Below are 24,250 nucleotides of genomic sequence, written 5' to 3'. Positions count from 1 at the left end.
TGCCAACTAAGACACCCACAACCCCAGTTGTTATGACAACCGAATCACCCACGACACATTTCCAAATGCCTCCAAGCCGAAACTTCTAAGTTTACAGGTGAAGCATGAGCATTTAACTCAATGCCACCTAACAGCTTAGCTCCTGGGCCAAGGCTGGAGCTCTTGAAGCCCACTGTGCTATTCTAGTTCCTCTTTTATTTTGGGAAACGATTGGCAAAACCAGCAGCCCTTGACGTCTTAAACTCCTGAAATGGCAGTGGGAGAAAGGATCATTTGTAAGTCATTTATTTGGAAATGAAGCTGCACTTTTCCCCACAGAAACAATGTTCGATAGAATGGTTACCCACAAAGTCTACTGTACTTCGGACATCATTTCCTCCGGCCATCACAGGAACCTTACATTATTCTACATCGATTTGATCGTCTGCATATGCAACCTCTTCCTCTCAACTGGACCCTTTCCATCAGCATTTATGCTCATATAAAAATAAAGCAAGCCCTCCTTAACCCCCTCCTACCCACCTGCTGTATTTGTTCCCTGCTTTCACAGTGAAAATTCCCAACGAGTTAACTATACTTGCTCTCCGTGGTTGCTCGCCTCCACAGTCACCCCAGCATGTCTCAAGGTCACCAGGCTTTAATCCTTACCAACACAATGAATCCCATGCCATTACATAGAATGAGTGTTTTTTCCATCAGCATCTTGACCTCTCTCGGAAGTAGAGATGTGCATATCAATACTTTTTCCTGAGGAGGGAGTCCCCAGTTTTTATAAACATCCTTGAAAGGGTCTACAGCCCCCCCAAAAGTTTATGGCGGGAAAAGAGACAGATAATAATGATATGTCTTCCAGCCCATCACTGAAGTCCGGTCTGGCTACTTTGCGGATGAACGCCCTACAAGTAGATAAGCGAACTCACTGCCGTCGAGTTGATGACGACTTACCTAGAGGACAAAGTAGAAGGGCCCCTGTGGGCTTCCAAGACCCTAACTGAGACTTATCCTTCTCCCATAGGGCAAGTGAATGGTGACTTCACACTGTTGACCTTGTGTTAGCAGCCCAATGCATACCCTACTATGCCACCGGGTTATTTCTCTACTCTGCTAGATAATACTTTAGAGAAAAGACAGGAAGGAGGTTGAGGTAGCTCATTGTGCCAACCTGGCCGATAAACACATGTGGGGTTAATTGAAGGGCAGAGGGATAAATGGCTCAGTGAGCCTCCTCTTTCTAGTTCTCAGGTCTCTTGTTTTCTGATGGTCGTACCAGGGTGCAGCTGCCTTAGCCAGTTCCCTGCTTTAGCTGGCAAGGCTGACTTCCCGCAAGACATCCCTGAGGAGAAGCCACATGGACCTGTCCCGATGCAGCCCTGGGTGCTGGAGCAGCCATGTGGAGACCCCTGCCAGTGCTGAGATGCTTACATGTTCACTGACTTGGCTTTCCTCCTGCAGTCAGCATCATTGTGTCTGTTTTGAGATGGAGGAGGACTTTGTGGATTGGTGTCAGACATATGGGTTAATGTTGGACTTGTGGGCTTGGGCAGCACTGGGTTGGGATGTTTCCTTGATGCGCACTTAACCTTTATATAAAACTCTTATACATGAGTTTCTGTGGATTTGTGTCTCTCATGTACCCAGACTAACACATTATGGTACCTTGGGAGTGGGCTACTGGAGAAACAAATCATAAGATGGAGAGCAGACGTTTGCTTGCCCTCTCCCTCAAGGTAGTTTTTCTTCTTTGTCTAGCCGGAGGTCAGACAAAGCCACGCTGTTCACTAAGTTGTTTTCTGGGGAAAATATGGGAAGTATGAAAATAGAAAGTTTGTAAGCCCAGTTGCTTTCAGCCATTAAAATTTGATCTTTAGATGGGTTTAGGACACATCTTCAAAGAAAGCTTTGAAGACATATGCCCCACCCAGTGCTTTGGAGCACTCAGGAACCAATGGTCTCTGTCAAAAGCTGGGAAAAAAATCTGGAATCATGAAGAAAACTCCTTTCTAGGATTGAATGTTAAAGGGAGCCTATGAGCAAGCTGAAATGCTTGCTAGGTGACCACCTGGATCTACTTGTTGAGTGGAAGTGGGAGAAATGCAGCGATAAAGAGACAGGTTGAGTGTGGCCACTGACACCTGTGGACTTGGTTTACAGGGAAAAGAGAAGACGAGAGCGGGTTGACTGGTCTAAAGTTCATGACCTAGCACGAGGGGTGTTGAGTATTGGTGAGAGGCCATGGTCTAAAGGCAAGGCAACCAATGGGCACCCTGTGGAGACTGAGTGAGGCAGCCCACATTGAGTTGACCAGAACCCGACCTGATGAAGGTTTTTGAGCCTGTGAATTGGTGCATATTGTTGCTACCTTTGTAGATGGCCTGCCTGGATTTGACTCTGCTTATGGATGCATCCCAACTGGAATGAAGACTCTTCATGTTGAAAAAAGTGATTGTCTCCTCAGAGCACTGGGTTGATGTAAGTGGGCAGTATATATATTGGATACCCAAAATTGGGGTATATAAAGGCATGTGTAGTTGGCTTACAAACTTTCATAGGTAGGGGAACATATTCACAGGATTATAAGATTAAGGTGTAGATGTTACTTAATTGCAATCGTGAGGCTAAAGAATTATATACGAAGATAAACAAGTGACCCTCTAGTTCAGAATCAACAAAGCCCACATGGAAGAAACACACCAGCTGTGTGACCACGAGCTGTTGAAAGGATCAGCATCAAGGAACAAAAAAATCCTATCACTGTCAATGTGGGTGAGTGCAGAGTGGAGACTCAAAGCCCATCAGTAGCCAACTGGACACTCCTTACTGAAGGGTTGTGGAGGAGATGAGCCAGTCAGGGTACAGGGTAAAAACTTTCCTCAAGTTCTTAAATGCTTCCTCCCCGCCACTATCATGATCCCAATTCTATCTTACAAATCCGGCTAGACCAGAGGATGTACATTGGTACAGAGAGCAACTGGAAACACAAGGAATCCAGGACAGATGACTCCTTCAGGACCAGTGGTGAGAGTGGCGATGCCTGCAGGGTGGAGGGAATGTGGGGTAGAAAAGGGAAACTGATTACAAGAATCTACGTCTAGCCTCCTCCCTGGGGGATGGACAGCAGACAAGAAGATGGGGGGAGACGTCGGACAAAATAATTTATGAATGATGAAGGGTTCATGAGGTAGGAGGAATGGGGGTGAGGGGGGAAATGAGCAGTCGATCTTAAGGGCTCAAGTAGAAGGCAAATGTTTTGAGAATGATGATGGCAACAAATGTACATATGTGCGTCACACAATGGATGGATGGATGGATGGATTGTGATAAGAATTGTACGAACCCCCAATAAAATGATTTAAAAATTATGTATACGTGCCAAGTTGGCAAGGGGTGGATTGAGGTAGTTTATTGTGCCAACCTAGCCAATAAACACGTGTGGGGTTAATTGAAGGGCGGAGGGATAAATGGCTCGGTAAACCTCGCCTTTCTAATTCTTGGGTCTCTTGCTTTCTGATGGTCACACAGGGTGCAGCTGCCTTAGCAGTTCCCTGCTTCAGCTGGCAAGGCTGACTTCCTGCAAGACATCCCCAAGGAAAAGCCACATGGACCTACCCGATGCAGCCCTGGGTGCTGGAGCAGCCATGTGGAGACCCCTGCTAGCGCTGAGATGCTTACATGTTCACTGATTTGCTTTTCTCTTGCAGTCGGTGTCATTGGATCTGTTTTGTGAGGTGAAGGAGGACTTTGTGGATTGGTGTTGGACATATGGGTTAATGTTGGACTTGTGGGCTTGGGCAGCACTGGGTTGGGATATTCTCTTGATGTGCACTTAACTTTTATATAAAACTCTCTCTTATACATGAGTTTTTGTGGATTAGTTTCTCTAAAGTACCCAGACTCACACAGAGGTCAGTGGGAAGTATGTATGTTACCATAATCCCGTGCTAAATTTTGGGAGCATATGAGGGTAAGTAAAAAGTATAGCTACAAAATTACAGACACCTTTATTAAACAAAAATATCAAAATGTGAAACTATTGGTTTTTTGTTTTATTGACACATAATTTATTTATATGACATAAAATCCAGCAGTCTTATCCTATTAAAGAGTTGTTTTTAATCATCCCACAATCAAGTTTAGAACATATTCTTCTTTCTTATATTCATCGGTATTAGCTCCCTACTTCCCTCCAACCTCGCTCGCCACACCCAAAGAATCCATTAATCCAGTTGCTATCTCTAAGATTTCCCTACCCTGGATTTCACATCAAGGAAAACGTGCACTCTCCCCCACCAAAAGAACGCAGACCAGAAAAGAGCCCTCAATGGAAAAGAAAGTAGAAAATATTAAGAACTATGAAACGAAACTTAACTGGATCAAAAGGAAGATCAAATGATAGGATGTTAACTTTTAACTTCCCTATATCTGCAATAATCCACTTTCCAACGCGCTCTGTGTGCTAGCAAGGCGGTGCACTGGAGGCCTCAACCATAGGGGGGCCCTGACCATGGATTTGGGGTCTTCTGGATGCTCAGAAGTTAAGCTCCAGTATGTTCCCTTTTGCAGTCTTATATTTCACTGTTTACAATGCTTGAATCATAGGCTGGTGTGCTTCTTCCAAGTGGACTTGGCTGGCACTTCATTTGGATGGTTAGTTGATTTAAGACAAGGTTCACAGTCCAGATGAATCCTGATAGCCTGGCGCCATCGGTTGACAAACCCTCTATCTAGCTGTATACACCTATAAAGGTGGTGTTTCTCTCTAACTCCTCCACCAAACGATTCTAAATCTTCATTTAATCCAAGTTAAAATAACTGTTTTAGTATCCTCAAGGGGCTAAAGTTGTGTTCTTTTTAAAATGGTTTTTAGTTTGGGAAACCAAAGGAAATCTGAAGGGCAAGGTCAGGGCGACAGTGTCAGTGGGGGTAAGATTTCTCATAGCGTGACTCTTGGTGCCCTTGATGAATGAGCAGGTGGGAAAATCCTCCTCAATTTTGCTGACCTTTTCCTTACCAATACAGCTTTCAGTTTTCTTAAAGCTTCTTCATAACACGCCCCCATGGTTGCCCTGTTTCTTCAAGAATATCTACCAGGATTATCCCTTTGAAACTGCACCAGCAGCCACTGGAACCTTCTGAGCCGACTTCCCATTGTTTTGCTTGGACCTTAATCCCTATCCTGTATTGGCAAATCCAAGATTCATCCACAGTCATTTCTCCCATAAAATCGTCTCCATTAACTTTGATCTTGCCTCAAAGACCAATGGACCCTAAAAACAGCGATGAAAACACGAAGCACCCCATTGTATGGATGGACGCGGAGAATATTATGCATAAAAGGGTAACTCTTTTATGAGAAATATAAGGGGGGAAATCCCACCAAAATGAAGGCTTTCATACCAAAGGGAACAGACCTTGGAGACTGCCAGGTGAGAAGGGCCAACGAGAAAAAGTGAAGCAATGGGCTAGGCCAGGGGCCGGCATACTTTTGCGACAGAAAAGCCAATCCTATCCCCCACCAAAATGTTTAAATTATTCAAGAGCCATAAATAGTATTTTAGAAACAAGTGAAATCACCATTATCTGAATGATACCCTTTAAATGAAACTATGATCCTTTCATTTTTAATTTTACTTCAGAGCCACGTGGATGTACTGAAAGAGCTGCATATGGTTTGCTGGCCCCTGGGCTGGACTGCTGAAGGCGGTGGATTTGAGTGAAATGGAAGACAGTAGTCCACAAGAAGAAGAGGAGAAATCAAAGAACCGGTGAATTGGAGGTGGTGATGGGGCTGGGCGGCGGCTCATTAGTAGTTTAAACTGTTGAATATAAAATGACGCTCTGAAACAAATCCCCACGTAATTCGCAACAAAAATTATTACTAAGAAAACAAAGTCTGATCAAAAGATCAGCTTTTTGAACTACCTTATTTTCAAGTAACACTTTCTTTTAACCTTCTTTTTTTTAAAGCGCCCTAATGAGACCAAGACAAATGTATTTCTAAGAGAACTGGTCTTTGTGCACCCATTGATCGCAAACACATTGAAAAACACCTTTTGTTGGGATTACACTCGTGCGTGGATAAACCGGGGCCCTGGCAGCAATGCAGTTCGACTTGCCGCAATGTGAGACTGTGGAAGAGAAACCTCGCAATCGGTCATTCCTATTCCTTACAAATCTCGGACCAGTTCTAGGTTGGAAATCCAAAGGGATTTGATACGTAGGTTAGGCCGCTGGGAACGGCCGGGAAAGCAGTGCATTTGTAGTGGAAAGAGGAGAGGGTGTGGAGAGAGACAACACGTCGATGGGATGTGAAGCGGCCACCGCAGAGGTATCCGTGTCCGTGGAAACTGGAAGTGGCATGTTAGAACTTAATTACGTGTCTCTATTAGCGGGAAGAGTCAATGTCAACCCAGCTAAGAGCGCAGCTTCCCACTGTGTCTGGTCGCTGTGAGGAGTTTCCCACAAAATCCTTTCTCTCTAAACTACGGAACAAATCACCAGAAAGTGACCAATTATAAATCTAAAGGTTCTTTCCCATCTTTTCCTGCAGCATGGCCCTAGCCCTCAGTTCCCATCAGTACTCAACATCTCCGCCATTCTGACTCAGGAAGATCCTGTAAGACAAGGCGGAACTGTCCCTGTGGGGTTCGAGACTGTAACTCTTTAAAGGAGTAGAAAGTCTAGTCTTTCTCCCTCCAAGCAGCTGGTGGTTTCGAACTGCTGACCTTTTGGTTAGCAGCCCAAAGTCTGACCACTATACCAGGGCTCCTTCCTCAACACTTAATTTAATACAAATGCAAATTAGGGCCCCAGCACACACATTCCTCTTTCAAACATGCTACAGAGGATTAACAGTAGAATTTTGCTAACCATTGTTGTTCTCATTTATTCACCCAGAAAAAAACAAAAACCTAGTCGTGGTTAAAAGGCAAACCCTAAACAAATCATTAAATTGGCAAAATGCCATTGATGATCTCTCCTCGTTTGTCCCTCCCTTACCTGTAACCTGAATGTCAATTCACACAAATGTTCAGTTCCCTTCTCTACGTATTAAGAAGTGTCCCTGGCTTCCTTGTTTCTCTCTTTAGTTAAGACGACGACTTTATCAGTTTATATGTACTCCAAGTATTGCTTCTTGTAAGTCTGCGGAGTTTAAGACTGATAATAGCGAAAGAATGGTACCAAGGAAATAGCAGCCCAGCTAATGTTATAAACCAGGGGGTGCCGTGTTTGTGGTGATGCTGTGATTACATATCTATCCATGCAAATCATGTGTAGGCTTTAACATGGAGCGGTGTAAAGTAGACTGTTAATCACTTTTTTTCTCAAAAGGTATAAATCTATCCTGCTCCCCTCCCCTCCCCGCCTCTTTTTTTACTTTAAATACATTCTAAAGAAAGACTATGTTGAAAATCAACAACACCCAAAACACCTCCATGCCGCAGCTCACAGAAGACACTTCTAAAAGGCAAGGCCAAAAGCTGAGAAATCGCACCCCTCACTGAGGATAGTGGGTTACTCTCTGCTAGACATGTTAGAGGACTTGAGCTTGTCTTGCGGATGGCCTTCACCATGTCCTTTGGGAATCACATTCCCAAAGGACACTAGAGACTTCTGCGTGTTTCAGAACCCTGCCGACTCCTTTCACTTTTCACCCTCTACTCTGGAAATAGCTCTCCCTTAGCCATGGATCAAAAAAAGGTTTAAACTCAAAATATTAAATCAAAATATAGATACCACAATATAAGTGTATTAAAGAAAAAGCATAGACACACACAGAGAAATAGAGGAGAGAGAGAGAGAGAGAGAGAGAGAGAGAGAGAGAGAGAGAGAGAGAGAGAGAGAGAGAGAGAGAGAGAGAGAGAGAGAGTTGTGTTTATCTTAAAGGCCTCTGAGAATTTTTTATCAGGCCTGTGTAGATAGATAACAAGCACTTCTTTAATCTTCTCTTTGAAGCTCTGGCTTCAGTAGAAAGTGAAGCTGTCACTCCTTTACAATACTCACCACCATCACGTTCAGGCAAGTGATCTTCATAACGGAAAAACAGTGGAATGAATGAGGACAGGCTAGGCCAAGAGGAAAGACTGCAGTCAGACTGTTGATGGTTTTCACATTCAGTCCAAATGCACCATCCTCTCTTAGTCCTCAAAAATGAAAGTGGGAAGATAAAGTTTCAGAGCCTTTGGTCTACGCCACAGAATATGTTTGAGAACTACGCTTGCGCCTGACCTAACCCAGGGTCTTTTCATTGGCTTCATGCACATGACAGCTGAACAATGAATAGAGAAGACTGAAGAAGAACGAATGCCTTTGAATGAGGGTGCTGGCAAAGAATCGTGGCGACGCCATGGACTACCGGAAGGATGAGCGAGTCTGTGTTGGAAGAAGTACAACCAGAAAGGTCCTTAGAAAGGAAGATGGAAAGATTGTCTCACATGCTTTGGACATGTTACCAAGAAAGACTGGTCTCTGGAAAAGGATGTGATCGTTAAAAAATGAGAAGACGAGTGAAAAGTGGGGAGACCCTGAAGATCCAGTTGGCCAGGGGGTCAAGGATGACAGTAAGAGCCCAGAGTCCATCTGCAGAGTCCCTACCCATGCGAAGCCTCCGCTGACCCTCAGACCACTGAGCAGGGATGTGAACGGCCTTGTGCACAGACAGGGTGAATCGCCAAGTGGATTAGTGCAGATACAATTTGGTTTACATCAAACATTTTACCATCTGTTTTCCCTCTTGACCTATTTTTAACTAGTCCTAGTTTTTATTACATTGTTTACTTTTGGAATGAGATATATCTGTGTTTTATTTTATTGTTGGTGGTGGTAGTGGAATTTCTGGGGGTATGATTTTCTTTATATGAAATCCAGGGTAGGTCAGCCTATAGAGACAGCAACTAGATCAATAGTTCCTTGGGCTTATGATAGGGAAGTCAGGGGTCGGGGGACTAGAGCTATTAATAACAGTGGAAGCAGGAAAGAAAAAATGTTCCAAAATTGATTGTGTAATGATTGCACAACTCTTTTTGATTGGAACCACTGAGTTGTATGATATGTGAATTATCTGTCAATAACATTTTTTTAAAAAGAGAAAGACCTCTGACAAGAGGTATGGACACAGTGGCCGCGATAATGTGTTCAAACATAGCAACAGCTCTAAGAATGACACGGACTGAGCAGTGTCTTGGTCTACTGCACATAGAGTCACTACGAGTTGGAAATGGCTCCATGGCGCTAACAGCGACAGAATACGTACACGTTACACACCCACATTAAGGGGCTGCAAAAACATCACGGCCATTTTCAATGGTCTTTTAAATCCATTTTCCAATAACCCTTTTGAAGCCCTTGTACATTTCCATGTCTTATTTCATTTTCATAATCGCTATCATTATCCCCATTTTCCAGAGGAGAAAACAAACCCAGGAAGCCCAAACAGCTCGGCCAAGACCACACAGGTATTAAGTGACAGAACCAAGATTTGTGTCTAGGTCTTCATGGGTCCAGAGTCTGAATTCTTAACTACTTTCTTATTAGCTGAAATTCAGAAAATAAGAGAGGATATCATTGTTTTGTTTGACATCCAGTGGATATTAGGGAGTGGTTACATCAGAGATCAGATCAAAGATCATGGAGTTCACAGTTAAACTTTATGAGATTCGTGAACTCCCTAAAACTGTGGGCGAAAAGTAACACCCACTTTATTTTCCCTGGTGAAGAGGCTTCATTAGATTATCAAAAATGTCAATAATCCCCTCCCACCCCAAACTATCAGACCTACTGAGTTAGACAGCTAAAACTGCAATGGCATATAAAAGTAGCTATCCATAAAAAATTTTTTAATTAAAAATAAATAAATAAAATAAAAAACAAAAAGTAGCTATCCAGCAAGGTCCATGTACGGGATGCTATGTCATTTAAATCATCTAGCGGACTTTTATTTTGCAAGACAACTTACGTATTAAAAGTGTTTTCTTTATCTCTGACTTACAGAGATTTAAACACAGCATAAATCCCTTGTATTGGTATACCTACTAAACAAAATCAAATCTCTTCTTGATGACGTAAGGATGCCCAAGTTTGAACTTCAATTTCTGTAACAAATCAGATTTGCCTTCAAAATGCAGCGGGTCTTAAACCTCCCTCCCTCTTGACTATCTGTTTCCTGGTAATAATTAACCTCAAAATAGGTTGCAAAAACTAACGCCTAGGTGTCATTCTGGGATCAGAACTGAAATGTCAGGATTCAAGCAGGGCTTCAATGAGAAGTTGGTAAGGCGAGGAAACAATCTTACAGTTGGTCTCGAGTAGTGAGCTACATGGGAGATACAGATTTATGCTCAAGGAGATGGCTTGGCTAAGAAATGCTAACGGTCTGTACATGGCATATACTTCTCAGGACCCCCTTTTCTCACTTGTGAAAATTCACAGAGATTTGAAACTTTGGCTCCTTCTACTGCCAGTGTCCTTCCCACTTCTTTGCAGATTGGATGGGCAAATGGCAAAGGATGACGTGGCCAGTGAGACTCAAGCACAGAAATGAGAGAAGAGCACCATCTGGTGGAGGATCACAGGCTTGGGACCCAGGTGTGCCCGTACTACCTTGGCAACAGGTAGAAATGGGGAAGTGCCACAGTGAGAAAGCTTCAATTCCTTCAATCCCGTCAAAAGTATAAGATGTATGGCCTGCCTACAAGACGCTTACAGTCTAATCCAAAATATCACATACGTGTATGTGAGGAGATGACCATCTAAGACAGGAAATAAATATTGAGCAAAAAACTCCAGGAACAGAAGGCCCTGGCTTCTTTGGGGGAATGTAATATTTCAGTGGTCATAAGTCTATACTTGTAAATTTGAGAAATGGTCCCAGTATAAAATCCAGCATCATCCTACTTACAAAATGTAAGGGTAACAATTAAATTCATATAAAATAATAGGTAAACAATGTAAAATGTTGGGGGTATAACTAATGACCAAAAAATTAGGTCCATTGCAGGCCAATAAAATAAGACCCTAATCACAGTAGAGCAGCAGTTCTCAATCTGTGGGTCGTGACCCCTTTGGAGGGTCGAATGACTCTTTCATAGGGGTTGCCCAATTCATAACAGTAGCAAAATGGCAGTGATGAAGTGGCAACAAAAATAATGTTATGGTTGGGGGTCACCACCACATGAGGCACTGTATTAAAGGGCCATGGCATTAGGAAGGTTGAGAAGCACTGGTCTACAGTCTTCTACGGCCTTTCATTAAGTAGAATTGCCGTTGCTATCAGTCCAGCATCCTCTCGGGTACTCACAGTAAGACACCCGGGATACCCTCTTCGTCCGCTTATGCGCCCTCATTGCAACCCTGGCTCTGGAGACCTTCATTTTAATCCTCTATACCCTGATTTCTAGCCTGGGAACTGCCCGTGCAGCTGCAAAGTGACCGTCACCACTTGACTACAGTACTTCTACATACGTAGTAAACACTTTTAATAATGTAGAATTTCTGAAGCAGGGCATTATTACATCTCTCTCAGGAGCAGGACTTCCCTTGATCCCACAGACCCCAACCGCTCCTGCTCCTGCGCCCCCTGCTGCAATGGATGACACCCCCATCTGTGCCAGGGGCCTTGGACATCATGCCTCTGCCCGTATCTCTATGGCTACACCCCTCAGTTGCCAAGACCTGGGCAGTCTATTCCCTTAATGCCTTTTGAATTTATCTCCTCTCCTGCCCGGACAGGCACTGGATTCATTCAGGCCCTCAACATGCCTCCCCCAGATCAATGTAGCCACATCCGAAGTGGTCTCCCTTCCCTCATCCCGCTGCGCCCTGCGCTCTGTGGTGATCCTTTAAAAAAAGCAGAGAGGTTTTACAGACATGTCGCCTTCGGAGTCCCAGATCCTCCACCATCAAGTTATGGAACTTTAAACAGGTTGCTTAACTTGAGCCCCAGTTTTAAAAATAATAACCAGCTCTGTCTGGGATCATCCTTGGGAGAATGAGGTAAGGCAATGCACAGAAAGAACCAAGGACCGGGCCTGACACCTGGTACAGCATTCAACAAATGTCAGTTGTTTGTCATTAGTACCATCGTTACTTTAACCCCTGAAAGTACACACCCAGCCTTATCCTTCCCTTATTTAAAGCCTCTAATGGTTCATCCCATAGGGTCCCTGGTGGTGCAGTATTATGAGTTGGGTTGCTAATTGCAAGGTCAGCAGTTCGAAGCCACCATCTGCTCCTCCAGAGAAAGGGCTTTCTACTCCTGTAGTGCATCACAGGCTCAGAAACCCACAATGGCAATTCCACCCTGTCCTATAGGGTCACTATGAGTTGGTTTGACTCAATGGCAGTGTGTTGGGTTTGGCATGGCTCGTCCCAGGTTCAGGTCCTCCCCAGTACTCAGTGTCAACCCATATTCCTGCTCGCACACGTTGCTGTTCTCCCCATAAGTACATCCTTCCTTTTGTGCCCTCTTTTTCTCCTAGTAAATCCTTGATGGTCCTTTGAGGCTTCAGCTCAGTCTTCTGTGTTAAATACTCCCACCACATCTGATACATCTCACAGTAACACCTATAACAAACACCACATGAGCGTCTTCTTGTTTATGTCTACTAGCCACTCAAAAGACAGTCTTTACACCCTCAAGGAGCAAGAATACATAACATGTGCTCAATAAACCAAATCAGACTCGCTGCCATAGAGTCAATTCTGACTCTGAGACTTGCTTATTGCATAAATGAAAGTGAGCAACAGAACGTCCTATGTAAGTTCAGTATGAGTGGGATACAGAGTGAACTTCAGTGGGTGGGAGGCAAGGCTGGAGAGGCTGGGTGGGCAAGGCACAAACCCCTGGAGGTGAATTTTATTTCAATCAGATGAGGGCGGCTTTATTCACATAAAGGGTAGAGGAGGGGACAAAGAAAATCAAAAGAAGAGATAGATGAATAGAAAGATAAAAACAAGAAAGCTTTGTCCAATTAAATTCTTCAACCAAATAAAATAAAAATCCCCACGCATGGCTTCAAACACTAACCACAAGATGACCAACAAAAATAGACTTCAAAAGACACGACCAACTACACATCAGTGTCAAGAAGCCAATGTATCAATCCAATCAATCTGTTTCCTCATTAAAAGTTTTCATGACGAAAATGATTATATACAAATGCTAAAACTACTCACACATATTAATTGCAACTGAATCCTAATTAAAGACATAATATTCCTGTACTCGTTCACACCATACCAAAATCCAGAAAGAAATAAAAAAAATATCTAGGAAACAAACTTCTCCTGGTAACCCACTCTAACACCAATAATGAACTACTAAGGTTTCCCTGAAACTCCTGTCCTTATGTGTACGTTTTCTTCCAGCTAAGTACTGAGATGCACACGGAACTTTTCAAAGTTATTTCTGTTATTTCACATAGTTTTCTCAAATCCCTACCAACCTACTTATTCCAGAACATGACTTTTACCTTCATTCCCTGATTGCACAAGGTTGAATACTGGTCATTCAGTGACTACAGAAGTTACAGTTAAACATAAAGCACCGTCGTTGTTATCTAAAAACACCCCAGTCGATGGTTTAACAAATAAACCTGTTCTTTCACAGGTAGGGAGTAGAAAAGTCCGAACTCAAGGTGCCAGCGAGGGGAAGGCTTTATCTCTCCATCACTCCTTTTGATGATTGAATCATATTCCCTTGTACCACATTTTGTGTGTCCGTGCATCTGTTGATGGACATTTCCCTTACTCCTTCCAACATCTGTGGGCCGAGATACTTAGGAGAGCTCCGTGTTTCTTTGGGTCTAGGGAGTTCTCAGCATAGTGGCCCTGAATCTGAAGGACATGCTCTGCTCCTGGCTGTTCTTTCTCAGTGGTACTCAGCTCTCTCTGAGCTCTGCCTGCTTGGAATCTCTTTCATATGTCAAAAGAAATTGACTCAAGATATAACCCAATTCTATCGATTGTATCTTGCTTCATTAACATCAGATCATAACAAATGGATGATTAGATCATTACATACCTGCCAAACCACTGACAAGCCTAGCCAAGATGACACATATTTTGGAGGAACACCATCTAACTCATGACATTACTCAATTATCCAAATCATAAAGCATGAAACTGACTTTGATCTAAAGGCTAATGACCCTAAGACCAGTTCTATGCCTTATCAATATAGGTCAAGATCCCTAAACGCTCAGCCACAGTCAGTCAATCCTAGGTCTTAACTGGCCCATCCTGGGGTCAGAAATTCCAGGTCTATACCACGTTTAGGGATTCTTCAGCACTAAAAATGTTGTCCCAAGATGTTCCCAGGCCACCAATCCAAAAACCAAACAGTGCCACTGAGGCAATACTGACTCATAGTGACCCATAGGACAGGGTAGAATGGCCCTGGGAGCTCCGAGACTCCATCTTCCTCCTCCCACCAATTAGCAGTTGGTGGTTACAAACTGCAGGTCTCACAGGTCACCGGCCCAACTGTAAACACTCACCACCAGGCTCCTTCCCAGTTCACAGGGAAGGGCATAAAACAGCCGGCAGACATCAGACCAAGACTATTTACCACTGACTACATCTCGATCTCCTAAGGCCAGAAGCTAATTATGTTGCAATGTTTCAACTGGCAAATTCTAATCCCTACTGGTAAGACTTTCCTGTCAATTCCCACCAAGCATACCGAGAGACCCTCCGCACTGCCAATCACCAGTCTATACCCACACTCCCCCCACATCCTTCTTCCTTTATTCCCCTTCATGATTAAACTTCCGCTAAAAAGCACAGTAGCCTCTTACCTAAAAAGAACAATTAAAGTCCACACCAATTTTCATTGTAACCACATTCACAGTAGCCGAAAGGTGAAAGCTACCCAAATGTCCATCCACAGATGCACGGACACATAAAATGTGGTGCAGTCACATAAAGGAGTGCCGTTCTGATGCATGCTACAATGTGGATGGACCATGGAAGCAAGGCAAAGTGAAATAAAACAGACACAAATGCAAACCATTGTATACTCCTACACAGAAAATGTATCTACAATAAGAAGGCACATACAGGCAAAAGAATTAATTAGTGGTTACCTGGAGCTGGGAGGAAAGCACATGGAGAAATATTTTAAACATTTTACTGGTATATAAGTCACATAGCATACAATTCAGTATTTAAATCATATTTTCTAAAGTTGTACAATCAATGTTAGAATGTTTGCCCTACTACTCATTATTGTTAGCTCCCCATTTCTCTGCAGCCTCCTCACCCATACCCATAAGAAATCCTTAATCCAGCTACTCTCTCTAGAGATTTACCGACCCTGGATTTCATAGACAGAAAAACATAGCAAAAATAAGACCGAAAAACCTCAATTGAGAAGAACGCAGAAAACATTAAAAATTAGAACAATTTTAAAAATGGGTCAAAAGGGAGATCAAATGATAAGGTATTAACTTTTAATTATCTGCAATAATCCACTTTCCAAAGCGCTCTGCATGATAGCAAGACTGTTCACAGGGAGCACATGAAGAATTCATGCTAAATGGTGTGGTAGTGACATAATTTCATGTCAACTTGATAAGTCTAGGGATGGAGTCTCGCTTGTCAATCAGGTCACAGCGTGATGATGCCTCCTTGTGGGCGTGGCCTTCTCATGAGGATTCTGAGAACTCCCTTCTTTCTCCCTGGAGGTGGGTCACACACTTACTGCTTCACCTTCCAGTTGGGGAGCCACCCTCAGAGAGCTGGAGGAGCTGAGATGCTTCCACCGCCACTGGACCCACGAGACTTTGCACCCACCAGCCTGTGATTTTCTGCATTCGGCATCATTGCATGTGCTGCATGAGTCTGAAGAGGAATTTATGGACTAGTATTAGACATATGGGCTAATATAAGACCTATGGACTTGATCTGGCCTGGGCTGGGGTGTTTTCTCGATGTACAATTGCTCTTTGATATAAAGCTCTCTCTTACACACATATGAGCGTGTCTGGATTTGTTTCTCTAGCCAACCCAGACTCACACAAACGGGTACAGAGTTTCTGTTTGAAGTGATGAAAAACTTGGAAACAAGTAGTGGCAAGAGGTGCAAAATGAAAATATAATTAATGCCACTGAATTATACATTTTGAAATCACAAACTTTGTTCAATGTATTTCATAATAATACGTTATATACCTGTATATTTAATACACATACAAAGCCAAGTTTTCCTGATAAAGATTGTTAGAGTTACTTGATCTTAAGAACTGCATGGAGCTCTTACTGAAAAACCATTCCGTGCTTCACTCCAGATCTAGTGAGTTGGCATCTCCAGGGCAGAGACTCAGGAGTCTTTTTTAACAAGATAATCAAATGATTCACATGATGGAGCAAGTTTGGAAAACACTATCGAAGAGACATATTTTAAAGCCTATTAAGGAAGTTCTCGATAGGTAGACCCCAATCCAATATCTACTGTGTTCCAAAGTTCATTTCTAAACTAGTTATTTTTTTAAAAATATATAGTGATAAATAAAAGGGAAATAAAAGATTCAATTTATATAGAAAAAAAGTAGTTATTTACACTTAGGGATATATTTTCCTAATGAAACAAAGTAATGGACAGTGGTAGGTTTTGTGGACCAGCTTTTTGAAAAACTACTAAATCTTGTTAACAGATATGAAGTGTGATAAAAACAGAATTTAATTTATAAACCAATTTGCTATTTAGAGTGTATTTTCCTGTAGACATTAAGTTCTGCAAAATGGCTAGGTTCCCTAGGGTATTCGTTTCCTAAGACGCTCTACTAACAAAGCCCCACCCCCCAATCTCTGCACACAGTGCGAGAGGCTACAAGTCCGAAACGGGGACATTAGCAGTGCTGATTCCCAGGAAGGGCTCGGGAGCATAACAAGCACCGGCTTAGTAGCACTTCCTTACTAGTCTGTAGTGAACAGTTTCCCACCGCTTACCTTCCTTAGTCAGTACCCCACCTGTCAAGGATTATCCATTTGAAAAGAGGACTTGATTCTACAGGAAGATGTGGTGGAGTTGGGAGAGAGGTAGGTGCCAGTCATACCTAGAGGGAGAATCCTTGGTGGGGTGAAATTATTCACTACAGATAAGTAAGAAAGCACAGTGAACCTGTGCTAACCTTGCGTGTGGGAGAAGCTGACACTGATGTTCCATGCCTGTCTTCTGCCTTCTGGTAGAGACTTGCCTTCAGCAGATACATCACTCTGGTATCTGCCTCCACCATCACAGGGTGATTGTAAGGCCTCCCTCTTAGGCCTCCATGTCCGCATCTCTTATTTTTATAGAGACACTGGTCTTATTGGAATAGAGCTGAATTACTCTGTCATTTCCTTATACTGTGATGGCTTGTATGTTGCTGTGAAGCTGGAAGCTATGTCACTGGTGTTTCATTAGCAGGAGGACCCCCCAAAGTGAACAGGTTTCAGTAGTGTGTTCATCTAGGTCGACTAGAGAAACAAATCCATGAATACACGCATATGTATAAGAAAGAGTTTTATATACAAGAGGAATTGAACATTGAGAAAACATCCCAATCCAGTCCAGTCTAAGGCCATAAGTCTGATATTAGCCCATATATCCGATACCCATCTATAAAGTCCTCTTCAGACTCGCACAACACATGCAATGAGGCCAAATGCAGGACGATCACAAGCCAGTGGGTAGAACGTCTCTGGGTCCAGTGGCGTCATAAGCATCTCAACGCTGGCAGGGGTCTCTCTGTGGCTTCTCTGGCTTCAGAGATCTGGTTGCATCCCTGTGGCTTGTCTTCTACAATGTCTCCCAGGAAGTGGCAGAGAGAGAGAATGTTTCCTGCCTCCAAGAAGGACTTCCCAGATTTCCCAGAATTCTCAGCAAGTCATGCCCATACGGAAGTCTCATTGGCTCTCCCCAGACTGACAGCCTAGACTCCACCCCTACAGTCTTAATCCTTAAATTGATACCAGGCTAGGTGACTGCCACAAGTAGGCTGTCCACTTCAGAGGAATTAGTCACTGCAAACATGATGGACAGGAGAGAAACATCATCACATACTGAATAACCTCATGACTAGCAGCAGAGCACTGTCAGTGATGATGAGTCTCTCAGGTCGGAAGACACTCAAAACATGATTGAGGAGGAGCTGAGGTGGAGAAGAAGAATCAACTATCATGATGCGGGTGGAATAAAGCCTTCAGGACCTTCATTTGCTGAGAGTGCACAACTCAAAATTAGAAGACAAAGCTGCAAACATCTACTAATAATTGGAACGTGGAATACACAAAGTATAAATCTAGGACCATTGGAAGTCATCAAAAATCAAATGGTATGCATAAGGATCAGATCAATATCCTAGGTGTTACTGAGCTGAAGTGGACTGCTATTGGCCATTTTGAACCAGAAAATCATATGGCTTACTATGCTGGAATGAAAGATTGCAGAGAAAAGGCATCACATCCGTTGTCAAAAAGAACATTTCAAGATCTATCTTGAAGTGCAATGCTGTCTATAATAATCTGTATCTGCATGCAAGGAAATTCAGTCCATACAACTATTATTCAAATGTATGTACCAACCACTAAGACTAGTGATGAAGAAACTGAAAGAATTCTACAAAGGTCTTAAGTCTGAATTGTTCACATATGCAATAAAAAGGCATTGATCATTAATGGCGATTGGAATGCAGAAGTCGTAAACAAAGAAGGAGTGGGGGTGGAGGGGTGGGGATGGGGGTGTTAGGTGCCCTCAAGCCAGTTCTGACTCATAGTGACCCTGCATACAACAGAATAAAACACTCGTCTTATGTTTGAGGCCCTGGTTGCAGCCACTGTGTCAATCCATCTCTGCCCCTCTATTTTGGAAGCATGATGTCCTCCAGGAACTTATCTCTCCTGATAAAATGCCCTACGGTTGTGAGATAAAATTTCATCATCTTTGCCTGTAAAGAGCAGTGCAGCTGTACTTTTTCCAAGATCGACTTATTTGTTTTTTTGGCAATCCGGGGTACTTTGAACACTCTTCGCCAGCACCAGCACTGAAATGCATGAATTCTTCTTCAGTCTTTGTTATTCGATGTTCAACTTTCTCCATTTATCACAATGTTACCTATTGGTCTAGTTGTGAGGATTTTGGTTTTCGTTACATTGAGTTGTAATCTACACCAAAGGCTACAACTCTTGATCTCCATCAGCAAGTGGTGAGGGCCTTGGTGACAGCATCAAAGCTAGAGATGACAAGAGAGAATTCTGCAAGACCAACGACTTCTTCATTGCAAGTGTTGTTTTCAACAACACAAACAACCACACATGTGGACTTCTCTAGGTGGAACACACAGAAATCAAATTGACGTTATCTGTGGGAAGAAACAATGGAGACGCTCAATATCAGTAGCTAAAATCAGTCCACGGGCTGACTGCAGAACAGACCATTGATTGCGTATATCTAGTTCAGATTAAAGCTGAAGAAAATTAGAACAAGTCCAGAAAAGACAAAAATACAACCTTGAGTATATCCCACCTGAGGTAGTTTATTGTGCCAACCTGGCTGATAAACACATGTGGGGTTAATTGAAGGGCAGAGGGATAAATGGCTCAGTGAGCCTCGCCTTTCTAGTTCTCCCATCTCTTGCTTTCTGATGGTCAGTCCAAGGTGCAGCTGCCTTAGCCAGTTCCCTGCTTCAGCTGGCAAGGCTCACTTCCTGCAAGACATCCCAGAGGAGAAGCCACATGGACCTACCCCGAGGCAACCCTGGGTGCTGGAGCAGCCATGTGGAGACCCCTGCCAGCGCTGAGATGATTACACGTTCACTGATTCAACTTTCCTCCTGCAGTTAGCATCATTGTATCTGTTTTGTGAGATGGAGGAGGACTTTGTGGATTGGTGTCAGACATATGGGTTAATGTTGGACTTGTGGGTTTGGGCAGCACTGGGTTGGGATGTTTTCTTGAAGCACACTCAATCTTTATATAAAACTCTCTCTTATACATGAGTTTCTGTGGATTTGTTTCTCTAATGTACCCAGACTAACATACCACCTGAATTTCCAGAACATCTTAAGAACTACTTCAGTAGCCTCATATAAGTAAATACATTTACAAAGATGTGATTTTCAAATAAGGTCACTGTCATAGTTATCAAGTGCTCCTATAACAAAAATGGCACAAATGGGTGGCTTTTTATTATTTTTTAATTATTATTTTATTTTTCCATTTTATTGGGAGCTCATAGTTCAATTAGATCAAGCATAATTGTACAAATGGAACCTTTGATATATATATATTCCATATATTACACCTTCCAATGTATCCATTCACCTACAATTCTGTTATTCATTCCCTGAGTGGGGTTATACAGTCATTATGGATATCAGTCACTCCCACCCCCTTCCCTCAGAGAATCATTATTCCCATTTCTATTTTTGAAGGATTTATCTATCTTGGATGTCAAGCATCGAATGACCTTAATTATACAAATAAACATACACAGGCCTCACAAAATTAAAGAGGTAAAACTAAGACCATAGTAGTAAGGGGAGAAAATATTAAAGAACTAGAGGATAGTTATGTTTCATCAGTGGTATACTGCACCCTGGATATATCATCCCTTCTGTTAGGGACTGCCCAATGATCTTACAGGTGGGCTTTGGGTCTCCACTTCGTCTACACTCCTTCTTGTCAATTTGATTGCTTATTTTTGAATTTCTGATACTTATTCCCATCAACACCTCATGATCACATAGGCTGGTGTGCTTCTTCCATGTGGGCTTTGTTGCTTCCCTGGTAGATGGCCACTTGTTTAACTTCAAACCTTTAAGACCTCAGATGCTACATCTTTTAATAGCTGGGCACCATCAGCTTTCTTCACCACATTTGCTTATGCACCCGCTTTGTCTTCAACAATCATATTAGGAAGGTGGATATCAAACATTGCCACATTATTAGGACAAACCATTTTTGTACTGAGGTAAGATTTTTTTTTTTAAGTAGAGGCCCAAAGTCCATCTGCTTCCTTGTTGAATTTACATATACACACACACACAATACACCTATCTTTTTCTATTTACCTATGTACATATCTATTTTTATGCCTATATATAGTTTTTTTAATATTGAATGCTTCACGAATTTGCGTGTCATCCTTGCGCAGGGGCCATGCTAATCTTCTCTGTATTGTTCCAATTTTAGTCTATGTGCTGCCGAAGCGAGCACCTATATATAGTTTTTACTTTCTTATTCTTTCCTCTGTTTCTTTCCTCCTGCCCACCATCATATTTACCCATCGTTCACCTCTCAGTAATTCCTCTCGGACACATTTCAATTGATCCAAACATGACCAGGTACACTACGCCCTCCTTACTGTCAGTTTTAGATCCCTTACTAGTCCCCGGTCCCTGTCATTATTTGCTCTTCACTTCTCTCCCCCCACCACCTCCTGTCCCATGCTCTCCGCCCCCGCCACCATAGGTCCCGTTGCTTATCTTGCCCATGATTAGATAGATAGATAGATAGATAGATAGATAGATAGATAGATAGATAGACAGATAGACAGATAGACAGACAGATAGATATAGACAGAAAAAAGACCATACAAATCGTTCCCAGTCTGCTGTCCTGACCCAGAGTAGCTGAGTATCCCTCTGTGAAGCAGCAAGCAGGCCCTGATATAATCCGTGGGCCCCATCCCCTTTTCTTCCAGAGCCTCTTACCCCAGGACCTGCTTCCCTAACCGCGTTTAGACCCTTGTAGTCCTCAGCATGGGGGTCTGAAGGACAGGCCTTCTACAAGATCCCACTGTTCATCCTGCAGTCAAGGACGGAGCTGTCTAGTGCTCTCCCCCACCCCCACACGGATGGCTTTTTGAAAGAAACTTATTCTCTCACACTTTAGGACTGAGGAATATTGACTCGGGAGTCAGCTCTGGGGGAAGGATCGCTCTGTCAGCTCTGGGGGAACACTCTTGTCTCCTTGCAGCGCCTGTGGGCCTGGTGTCCCTTGGAGATCTCTCTGATTCTGGGGATCAGTCTTCTCCGGCATTTGGGAGGGTCGCAGGGCTGGGGGCCCAGTTAAGGGCTGCACTCTGCTCTTACTTCTTCTTTCTTCATGATAGTTGGTGCCTTCTTCTCTGCTCCCTTCTAGCTCTTATTACGGCTTGTAAGATAAACGTTTTCCACACACAAGGAAAACTCTCCTTACAGAGAAGCAGCGCTGGGACACAAACAAGAGTCTTGTATCTCACCTGGATCTTCTTACAACTGATTGACTGATACATCAGATCACATCATGGGGGATGATTACATCATTATAAAATTGCCAAAGTGCATCATAGCATACCTGCCAAACTACCAAGAATCACACAGTTCAGTCAAGCTGACACATATTTTGGAGGACAAAGTTCAATCCATCATAGATATCAGGCATTAGGACTTCAACATAGCTTGATCAAGTTGATCACCTCTTGGAACTTCAATTTTCTTATCTGCTAAATGGCGAATCCAACAGTACCCACCTCACATACCTTTGGCGAGATTTAAATACAATAACGCGTGCCAGCCCTTGACAGAGGACCTTCCTGGTACATGATAGACCGTGACAAATGTTCGCCGCGACCTAAGTGGTAAACCGAAGACTCTCTAAAGGCCACATGCCTTCAGCATATCTATCACTGTGCATTACACCTAGCACAAGTTCAAGAAAGTTGATGCCCATCGAATGTCCTCAGTGACCAAGCGCTAGAAGAGAATCATTGCATCCAGCTGTGCACGGTACAAGCAAACCCTCCAGGCAAATTTGCATATTAAAAGAGGATGATGAGCCCGCATGAAAGTCTAGATGGTTAAATTTCAAATAGGTAACCACTGAAAGTAAATGTGCAGATTTTTTGGTGAAAGCACTTGTGAGCAATGTGCTCCATGCTGGTTCTGTTCACTCAATGGCCCAAGAAGTCCTCAAAAAAAACCTAAGAATGACATCTCTCTCTTTTTAAAAATTAAGGTGTGGGTGAAATTTCCAGAGCAAATAAGTGTTGCTTTCGCCAACTTAAATGCATTTCATTTCATAACATTCGTTGCAATTCCCTGGATGGAAGAGAATGCTTCCCACTTCCACGGTGATTTCCTGTATCTAGTCTCCCTTCTCCCTGCCCCTTCTTGCCTCCTGAGCTTTGTTTTGAGGTCAATGCCGTCCTGCGGGGCTAGTACGGCTTACTGTTTGGAGAAGTGTCTTCTTCACAAGTGTTATTGTTCCGTTTGTGGCCTATCTGCTGCCTCTCTGAAAAGTGATTCCCAGGGATGGGATCAGGGAATGAGGATCACTAGGGAGTAGTAACCAGGGAAAGGGAAACCAGAAAAGTTAGTCCAGGCTTTTACTTCAAGAGGTCTGAAGCATGTCTAGGGCCACAGACTTAGACGTTCGGGAATTATGCCTTTACTTCTGGCACCGTGCCCAACACAAACTGACGGCCAATACTTATTTGTTAAGTAAATGAACTGCTTCCTGTCTGCAATCCTCACTTATACCTTGCTCTTAGTTGATTTCGTTTCTCTTTATGACAAACATAAAGATTCATCTTGCTGACTGATGTTTTGCGGAGGAGAAAGTGAATGGCTTACTCAAACACCAGCACGTTGGAAAACTGGTCCCACAAATACAGTTTTTAAAAAAAAAAACAAATTCGTAGTCACATAACGTGTAAATAATCCTTTTATGATGAAAAATGTATCCCCTGTCAATTCAGAGCAGCTCAAAGCATAATATATAAGAAATGGAGTTGCTCCGGTCTGTGATGCCTCACCTAATAAAGACCTTCAGAATGCGCTTTCTCTTTTAAAGCTAAACAACATAAATTTCAGGAAAATCATCATCAATTACTCAATTGCTGGGTGGCTCAAAAATCATTTCACGTTCTCATGCGTGTGTGGTAGGAACCCTGTTGGTGTCGTGGTTACAAGTTGGGCTGCGATCCACATGGCCAGCAGTTCAAAACCACCAGCAGCTCTGAACGCCCATAAGCAGTTACAGTCTCAGAAACCCAGCATGGACTCAGCGGCAGTGAGTGTGGCTTTAGATCCCGGGGTGTATTATGTGTGCCCTCTCGGTACAGAGTACACCATCACTAAGCACAATTGTTTACTGACATGGACAGGACGCAAAGCCAAGCAACACCAGTGACATTTGGTTCCCTTTCCCACATTTCTTTTAATCATTTTAGTAAACATTTTTTAAGTCGTTTTATTAGGGGCTCATACAACTCTTGTCACAACCCATACAT

At 43.0% G+C, this 24,250-nt stretch overlaps 1 protein-coding gene and 1 non-coding gene across 2 annotated transcripts in view; both read right to left on the bottom strand.

The window, feature by feature from the left end:
- The window catches only part of SKAP1 (src kinase associated phosphoprotein 1), a 314,501-nt gene that overhangs the window by 262,140 nt on the left and 28,111 nt on the right, over positions 1-24,250 (bottom strand). The gene's annotated exons all lie outside the window — the stretch shown is intronic.
- On the bottom strand, positions 21,086-21,192 carry LOC142460385 (U6 spliceosomal RNA). The gene has a single exon (XR_012786597.1). It is a non-coding gene; the product is annotated as a U6 spliceosomal RNA (small nuclear RNA).

This window comes from Tenrec ecaudatus, chromosome 10, assembly GCF_050624435.1.
Source record: "Tenrec ecaudatus isolate mTenEca1 chromosome 10, mTenEca1.hap1, whole genome shotgun sequence".
Lineage (NCBI taxonomy): Eukaryota > Metazoa > Chordata > Mammalia > Afrosoricida > Tenrecidae > Tenrec > Tenrec ecaudatus.
The sequence above is the reverse complement of the archived record's forward strand: the minus strand, read 5'-3'. Positions and strand labels throughout refer to the sequence as shown.